An 8,730-nucleotide genomic window follows, 5' to 3' on the forward strand; every position below is an offset into this window, starting at 1 on the left:
AGGAACCGCTCACTTAAAAATATATACACGGGTACTTCCCTGATGGTAATGAAACTTCTATATGTTGTGGCCACATGGATTCGTAGTGTAATACTCAAGTTATAATTTTTTTCAACTATCCCACAGAAAGTTTTCATCATTTTCCTACAGTAACTTTTTCTCAGCCAAGGATAAGCGTAGAGCAAGAAACTTGGATTTGTTTTGAAGCACTCAGTCGTGGTTATCAGAAACCACAACTACTGCAGCCGTAAAGAGTGATGCTGAATTTATGAAGAGTAATATTGGTGGGAGGTTGTGTGTGCGGGATGGACCGTGCGATTAACAGCAGGCGGGGTGGTGAAATCGGGTACAGCGTTGCCGCGTTCAGTAGTAAACAAAGCGCGCATCGAACACAGTTTTTTTTGTTTACTTTCAACATTTTATGTTATTTCCTCGTACAATTTCCACTTCCCATCACCTTTTCTCATAAGGACTTTGGGTGTTCAATTGCAGGTTTAAAAATGATTGGATTCCTAATTTAGAAATGTCATACTGTACAGTTTTTACAAGGATTATTGAAATATCTTTACAATATTTAATTCTGTCAATATTTTTCGTCTGAAAAATCATTATGTTCGCACGAATTGGAACTGCTGTCATTCATGTTAATTATGACTGGCTCGAAATGAGTGATATTTTCAGACAGTCCTTCTTCCATTGATAGTTCTCCATTTTCTTTTACATTTTTCCAGAGTTTCAAAAGCGTAGAAATTGACATATCAGTAAAATCCCCCATGTGTTCCAATAGTTTCAGGCGGAGGCTTTTAATAGTGGGGAATGCCTCATTCATGTAAAAATCGCGTATATTTCTTCGTATTGTGGCCAAAGTAAAGTCGAGTTGGATTTTCGAACGTCCTGGTCTCAACACTGCTTCTTTCTTGAGCTGGATGGTATATTTCTATAATTCTCCTTTGAAGCAGCTTCTACTCTCTCTTCACTGTCGACAGCGATAATCCAAGACAATCTGCCAGAAGGAATCAAACATCACACAAAACCATTGCAAATTCGCCCTCTGACAACGTTAGTCTCGGAGGCATCTTGAAATGATGTGGCTAAGAGGCAGAACACAGACAGACTGAAAGTAACATGCGGACAAACCAACGTCAGGGCATTCTATTTCACAACTGCCCGGGACTGGTGTGCGCGGCAACCCGGTACCCGATTTCTCCACGCTGTCTGCTGTTAATCGCACGGTCCATCGCACATACAACTTCCCACCAATATTGCTCTTTATAAACCCAGTGTCACACTGTACGGTTTCAATTGTTGTAGTATCTGACAGGCACGACCGAGTGCCTCAAAACAAGCCCAAGTTTCCTGTTGTACGCTTATCCTGGGCTTAGAAAATGTTGCTTTAGGAAAATGATTAACTCTTTTTGGGATGGTTGAAAAAATTGCAACTTGGGAATTACACTACGAATAAACATTTCATTATAAAAATTATTCATTATTTATTATTCATTATAAAAATTTCATTACCATCAGACAAGTAGTTTTCCATGTATATATATTTTTGTGTGAGCAGTTCCTGGAGAAGAAACCAAATCCCGGACAATATTTACTACAACCACAAGTAAAAAAAAATAAAAAAATATTGAACTTTAAAAAGAATTTGTCTTATACGCTCTAATGCAGAATTAAACAAGGGAAATATTGGTACAACTCATTTTGAAATAAGCCTGTTGACTCATTCGTAACTAACTCCTGAACTCGAGTGTCAAAAATAAAAACAATCTGAGAGTAAGGACTCTTTGTCTCCAAAAATATATATTCGTATTCAGCTCGGACAGTGGGTCTCAAAATGTAGCTGAGGAGGACAGATCTTTTTTTCTTGAAGGAACGTTGCTTTCACAGCTGAAGAGTCAGATAGTTCCGTAATTAGAAACTCTAATGATAGCAGTAACAAATCCTTTCAACACTAATATATAGCGGGGCATGCTAATGATGGCGTGCTTCATATGCAAAGTACAATGGAAATACTCCCAGCCGTGACCAACAATTCAGATTAGATTACTGTGTGGTTTCTCCGTATCCTTTAGGCTAGTGGGGTGCTCCGTAGAGTTACGCAAGCATATGGTTGATATAACCGAGCCATCCTCCAACAATAGTCCGGTCTTATTGCCTTTACTTACATCGCTCTGTTTGGGGGATAAAATACAACGGAAATAAAACAATAAAACAGAACGACTGGCGGTATTGTACAGCTGGGGTGTTGAAGAAGCTTGTGGGAAGATCACGTGAGATGAAATTTGGTTAATGTATCTTGACTAGCCATCGAAATGTATCTCCCCTCTTTACCGTGCCAGTATAGTGTTGAGACATGCTGAGTGACGCTAATTTTCATGCTGAGGTGAGCTAGCGGCTGCCAGAAGAAACATAAGACAGCAAGCCTAAGCAAGATGGCTACATGGTAAGCGTTTACCATTCGGGATACAGTGGATTCGAACCACACTGTCGGCAGCTCTGAAGATGGTTTTCCGTGGTTTCCCATTTTCATATTATGTAATGTTAAGTAAGACTGCGGTCGCTTCCTTCCCACTCCTAGCCCTTTAATGACGGTGGGACATGTGGGTCTATAGAAGGCTGCTTAGAATGTCTTGGATGGATCGTAATCCTGCAGTGGCTCGGCCAAAATAAAGAGATGAAAATCGTGAAGAAACGGAAATTACAATATTTTGGACACATCATGTGCAATGAGAGGAAATATCGAATACTTCAACTCATCATGCAAGGCAAGATATTCGCGAAAAGATGCCCTGGCCGCCGTCGGATCTCCTGGATGAAAAACTTCCGTCAATGGTTTGTACTGTCATCTGTCGAGCTATTCCGAAGGTCTGTGAACAAAACTGCAATAGCCCTGATGCTCGCCAGCACACGGACCGGATAATGCAGGAGGAGAAGAAGAAGAAGAAGTAGTAGTAGAAGAAGAAGAAGACGAAGACGAAGAATGCCTTGTATTTGTGATTTAAAAATATTACGTTTTGCTAACTTATATATACAGTAATCAATACGTAAAAAGGTCATGAAACAATAAAATGTGTTGTAAGTTTACGTCATCATCATCATCATCATCATCATCATCATCATCATCTGTTTACCCTCCAGGTTCGGTTTTTCCCTCGGACTTAGCGAGGGATCCCACCTCTACCGCCTCAAGGGCAGTGTCCTGGAGCTTCAGACTCTTGGTCGGGGGATACAACTGGGGAGTATGACCAGTACCTCGCCCAGGCGGCCTCACCTGCTATGCTGAACAGGGGCCTTGTGGAGGGATGGGAAGATTGGAAGGGATAGGGAAGGAAGAGGGAAGGAAGCGGCCGTGGCCTTAAGTTAGGTACCATCCCAGCATTCGCATGGAGGAGAAGTGGGGAAACCACGGAAAACCACTTCGAGGATGGCTGAGGTGGGAATCGAACCCACCTCTACTCAGTTGACCTCCCGAGGCAGAGTGGACCCCGTTCCAGCCCTCGTACCACTTTTCAAATTTCGTGGCAGAGCCGGGAATCGAACCCGGGCCTCCTGGGGTGGCAGCTAATCACGCTAACCACTACACCACAGAGGCGGACTGTAAGTTTACGTCTATAACTTAATTGTGGCCAAGTTGTTATTTCGTGGAAGTCCACATTGATTTATGCAACATAATACAATGGAGTGGGTAGCCTCCGTGGCTCAAACGCCAGCGCGACGGCCTCTCACCGCTGGATACCGTGGTTCAAATCCCGGTCACGCCATGTGATATCTGTGCTGGAAAAAGCGGAAGCGGGACAGATTTTTTGTCTGGGTACTCCGGTTTTCCCTGTCATCTTTCATTCCAGCAACACTCTCCATTCTCATTTCATAGCATCTATCAGTCATTAATAATCACCTTGGGAGTGGCGACCCCATCGTACTGTTGTTGTTGTTGTTGCTATTTGCTTTACGTCGCACCGACACAGATATGTCTTACGGCGACGATGGGATAGGAAAGGCCTAGGAATTGGAAGGAAGCGTCCGTGGCCTTAATTAAGGTACAGCCCCGGCATTTGCCTGGTGTGAAAATGGAAAACCACGGAAAACCATCTTCAGGGCTGCCGACAGTGGGGCTCGAACCCACGATCTCCCGATTACTGGATACTGCCCGCACTTAAGCGACTGCAGCTATCGAGCTCGGTCCACTCGTACTAATAGCCTATATCTGCTTCATTCATTCCATCCCTGACCCGGTCAATGACTGGAAAACAGGTTGTAGGTTTTCAATACAATGGAGTACGACTGGTGCAGGTCTGTCGAGTTGACTCCCATGGGCGACCTGTGAGGATAGGACTCTACCTAGAATGAAATATAATATTGGAAACGGTACAAATACCCGGTCCGCAAGCCAGAGGAATTAACCATTGAAGGTTAAAACCCTGACGAGGTCGGGGATAGTAACCGCGATCCCTTGGACGAGAGGAAAATATCCTAACCAGTTAGTCACGAAGTCCAAGATTTTTTTTTTACAATCAAACCCCGAGGATGTGTTGATGGAAATTTTCGAGATATTAAAGATGTAAATATGCATTATATATATATAATACATTGCCCAGAATTTAAAAAGAAGGTTATTTCTGTATCGGTCGTGTTCACGAAATGCAATTGAATGAAAATCGGTATGTAAAGTCGGGGAATAAGTCACTACAATCTAAGCCATAAATAATTTTATTCACGCTGAGTGAAATGGTAGTTTAGGGCAATGGATAACATTTAAATATCAAATATTTACGTTATTAGTGGTCCTATAGGTAAGGACTAAATAACTAAAGTTATATAAAATTTAATTTCCGATCACTTGTGTCCTATACATTCTTACCCTACCGGCTATGATAAAAGAGATATTCATTATTTTGCATTTTTGTTGCTAAGTCCATATCAACGCCGAGCCAAGAGAAAATGGGTAAACAGAATTTAATGAACATCGGTATGTACGTCGTAAAGTCGGGGAATAAGGATTTACAGTCTAGGTTATAAATAATTTGATTCGCCCTGGTTGAAATGGTAGTTTAGGGCTAGGTGTCTAAAATGTAATTTCTTATCTAAGAGTAGTACATTACAAAAGTTATAGACAATGTATGTCTTATTCAGTTTTACCGTACCGACAATAACAAGATTGGTGGTGAATGGTGATTATTGTTTTAAGAAGAATTCATTCATTTAGATGAATTTAGACTTTTGTTGCTTAGTCCATTATATTTTTTATTTGCAAGTTGCTTTACGTCACTCCGACACAGGCAGGTCTTAGGGCGACGATGGGATAGGAAAGGGCTAGCCATGAAGATGTTTTTCCGTGGTTTCCCATTTTCACACCAGGCAAATGCTGGGGCTGTACCTCAATTAAGGTCACGGCCACTTCCTTCCCAGTCCTAGCCCTTTCCCACTCCATCGTCGCCATAAGACCTATCTATGCCGGTGCGACGTAAAGCAAATAGAAAAAAATACGTATGACTTGCTTGGATGTTATGAAGAGATACCACTGATCTCTATACATGGATGGCTGGTAGCTTGGGCAGCAGTAAGCCGAATAGAAGATGACTGGCGTAGTAAGATGGCAACGAGCGCACGGTGCAGTAGACCACTTGCTTTGTTTGCTTGCTTTGTTTATGTTTAGTTCAGTGACGCCAGGTCTCCTGATTGTAGTTCCACGGGTGTTCTGTGCTGTTTCATTGCAATGCCCCCACACATTTACAAAGGAATTAAGATGAAATACATCAATGAAAAATCACAAGTTTAGATATTTCACTCGCTGAATTGAAACCACATGTTACTTCTGCATGTTAGTAAAATATAAACAAACAAGGAAGCCATGCTTGTACTACTACGATTAACACAAATACGAGTTCCTAAATGTAAGTAATACAAATACATAATATATTTAAACAATCAAAGTATTCATGTGTGGCAGATATACAAACAAGGAAGCCATGTTTGTACTACTACGATTAACACAAATACGAGTTCCTAAATGTAAATAATACAAATACATAATATATTTAAACTATCAAAGTATTCATGTGTGGCAGATATACAAACAAGGAAGCCATGTTTGTACTACTACGATTAACACAAATACGAGTTCCTAAATGTAAATAATACAAATACATAATATATTTAAACTATCAAAGTATTCATGTGTGGCAGATATAAATTGAGTACTATTTGTAAGAGGTACAACATTCTCTCCGTCAGTTCAAATTACAACATTTCCTAACATAACGTAATTGTATTGATTACGTAGTAAACAAGTGACTGTCAGCATGCCGAAGTGTACTTCTATGGCAAATACGCCGCGAAATACTTGAATATCCAGCGAAAAACACACAGTAAACTATCATTATGACGTTACAGGAGAAGTGGGTGTGGTTCTGGGCTTTTAAATGTCCTGCGGGCTCATATTAAATGGCTTCTACAAGCTTTAAACAAGCCGGAATGACTAAAATAAAAACATTTCCTGAAAAATGAAGAATAGGGCTATTTTTGTATGAATTAAAAGAAAACCCGAGTTTTGGCTCAAAATACGAAAAAATCAGTCATACCTCCGCTTAAGAATGCATAATTTCGTGGCATACATGTATAAAATTTACAGTAATGTTTCCAGAAACCTAAGTTAATATTTGACGGCCGTTATTATACACTCATTTTTATTGCTATCCCGGAGATTTACTGACCTCGGAATGACGTGTCGGTGTTCCCAATGTCCTTATGCTTTGAGTGAACATGTCCCTTTATTTTTAATTATTCCAATGCGCCATTAATTGCGACCTAAAATTGATTATATTATCATTGCTTCCCCATAAGGAGAGCTCTAGGATGGGTACACCAACATGGCGGACCGCGCGCGCTCAACTTGGCGTACTTTCTTCTGTAGCGGAGAGCTGCCATCAGCGATCCATGTGTAGAGATCAGTAAGAGATACTGCAAGCTGGTGAAGCTGACACCGGTGGCTAAACATCTCTAAGTAACTGCCAATTTATCTTAAACAGATATAGCTTTTCTAAATTTCATGCCCTTGTTTTTATTTTCGGTTCAACCATATTTAATAAATACTCGAAATCGGTCGGTGATATACGAGTGAGTCCGCCTCTGTTGTGTAGTGGTAAGCTGCCACCCCCGGAGGCCCGGGTTCGATTCCCGGCTGTGCCACGAAATTTGAAAAGTGGTACGAGGGCTGGAACGGGGTCCACTCAGCCTCGGGAGGTCAACTGAGTAGATGTGGGTTCGATTCCCACCTCAGCCATCCTGGAAGTGGTTTTCCGTGGTTTCCCACTTCTCCTCCAGGCGAAAGCCGGGATGGTACCTAACTTAAGGCCACGGCCGCTTCCTTCCCTCTTCCTTGCCTATCCCTTCCAATCTTCCCATCCCTCCACAAGGCCCCTGTTCAGCATAACAGGTGAGGCCACCTGGGCGAGGTACTGGTCATACTCCCCAGTTGTATCCCCCGACCAAGAGTCTGAAGCTCCAGGGCACTGCCCTTGAGGCGGTAGAGGTGGGATCCCTCGCTAAGTCCGAGGGAAAAACCGAGCCTGGAGGGTAAACAGATAATGATGATGATGATGATATACGAGTGAAATTCTTAAAATATCCACTTATTTCTTGTGATTTCAAATCTAGAAGCAAATTGGAATTAGCTTTACCTTTGTAAAAGTCACCTTGCCACCAACGACGGGGATGTTTGTAGTCCTCGGTTAGGTATTGCAGCAAAATATACACAGCACTTATGAAGAGTATACTGGACGACATTGTTGCATGTGTCACAACGAACGCTGCGGAACTACTGGTGTGGTTTGACAAACGTACACATAATACAAGGTTGCAGCAACCGTTGCGTTGCATGTTGCAGCCTCCTAGTGAGTACCCGCCTTAGATGCCCTAATATCACAGAGTAGGAAGAACACAAAATGTGAAGGCCTAAACTATAGAAAGCTCAAAAATTGATCAACAATATCATTACATTGACCACTGCTTGTTGTGATGTGCTTTGTGTCTTCTGCTGCCACTCATCTCCTATATATGGGATTACTGCTGCGTACCGAGTATAACAGCCTGCCTGAATATTGCCGGTAAATAGCTGGGGAGTTAGATTACTCTCTTCTTTAGTATGTAATTCCTCTGGTCATACATTTTCTGATATTACTGGTACGCAACACACTGGTTCATCATATATTCCAGCTATTCGATTCATTTTTAAAAAAATATATTTGTTCGTGGAGTCGACCAAATTTTTGGAGATGCCGAGGTTCGAAACCGGGGCCTTTTACATGCAAAGCGAACGCTCTACCACTGAGCTACATCCCCGCGCCTCGTTCGATCCCTACTCTGTGGCACTGTTTGGAATGAGCAGTGTGCACATTTACAGGAATAATAACAGAGGATTGTTCGCGGCTGTCTGCAGCCTGGTCATTCCAGCTTTGGAACTTTGGACTGTTAGATCGGCTGCGTAGTACTATTTGTTAAAAGTGAGAAAATGTGCGGTTTTTCATTTGATCGACTATTTCATATGATAACATTGCTTATAATCGCGACATTCCTATTGACGTCATTGTAATGACCTATGTTGACTTCAGTTGGGAAAACCACAAAGTCAATCTTTCTGAGGATGTAAAAAAGGCAAGTGGAGAGTGAGTGTCTGCCATTGTAATAAAACTACCCAACTTGATTCTGACTAGCAGTAGGCAATGAAAA

The 8,730-nt window shown here is 41.8% G+C and overlaps 1 non-coding gene across 1 annotated transcript; it reads right to left on the reverse strand.

The window, feature by feature from the left end:
* Positions 1 to 8,271: 8,271 nt before the first annotated feature.
* Positions 8,272 to 8,343, reverse strand: TRNAA-UGC (transfer RNA alanine (anticodon UGC)). The gene has a single exon. It is a non-coding gene; the product is annotated as a tRNA-Ala (tRNA).
* Between the last annotated feature and the right edge of the window lie 387 nt (positions 8,344 to 8,730).

The sequence above is a fragment of the Anabrus simplex genome, chromosome 1 (genome assembly GCF_040414725.1).
Source record: "Anabrus simplex isolate iqAnaSimp1 chromosome 1, ASM4041472v1, whole genome shotgun sequence".
In the NCBI taxonomy this organism is placed as follows: domain Eukaryota; kingdom Metazoa; phylum Arthropoda; class Insecta; order Orthoptera; family Tettigoniidae; genus Anabrus; species Anabrus simplex.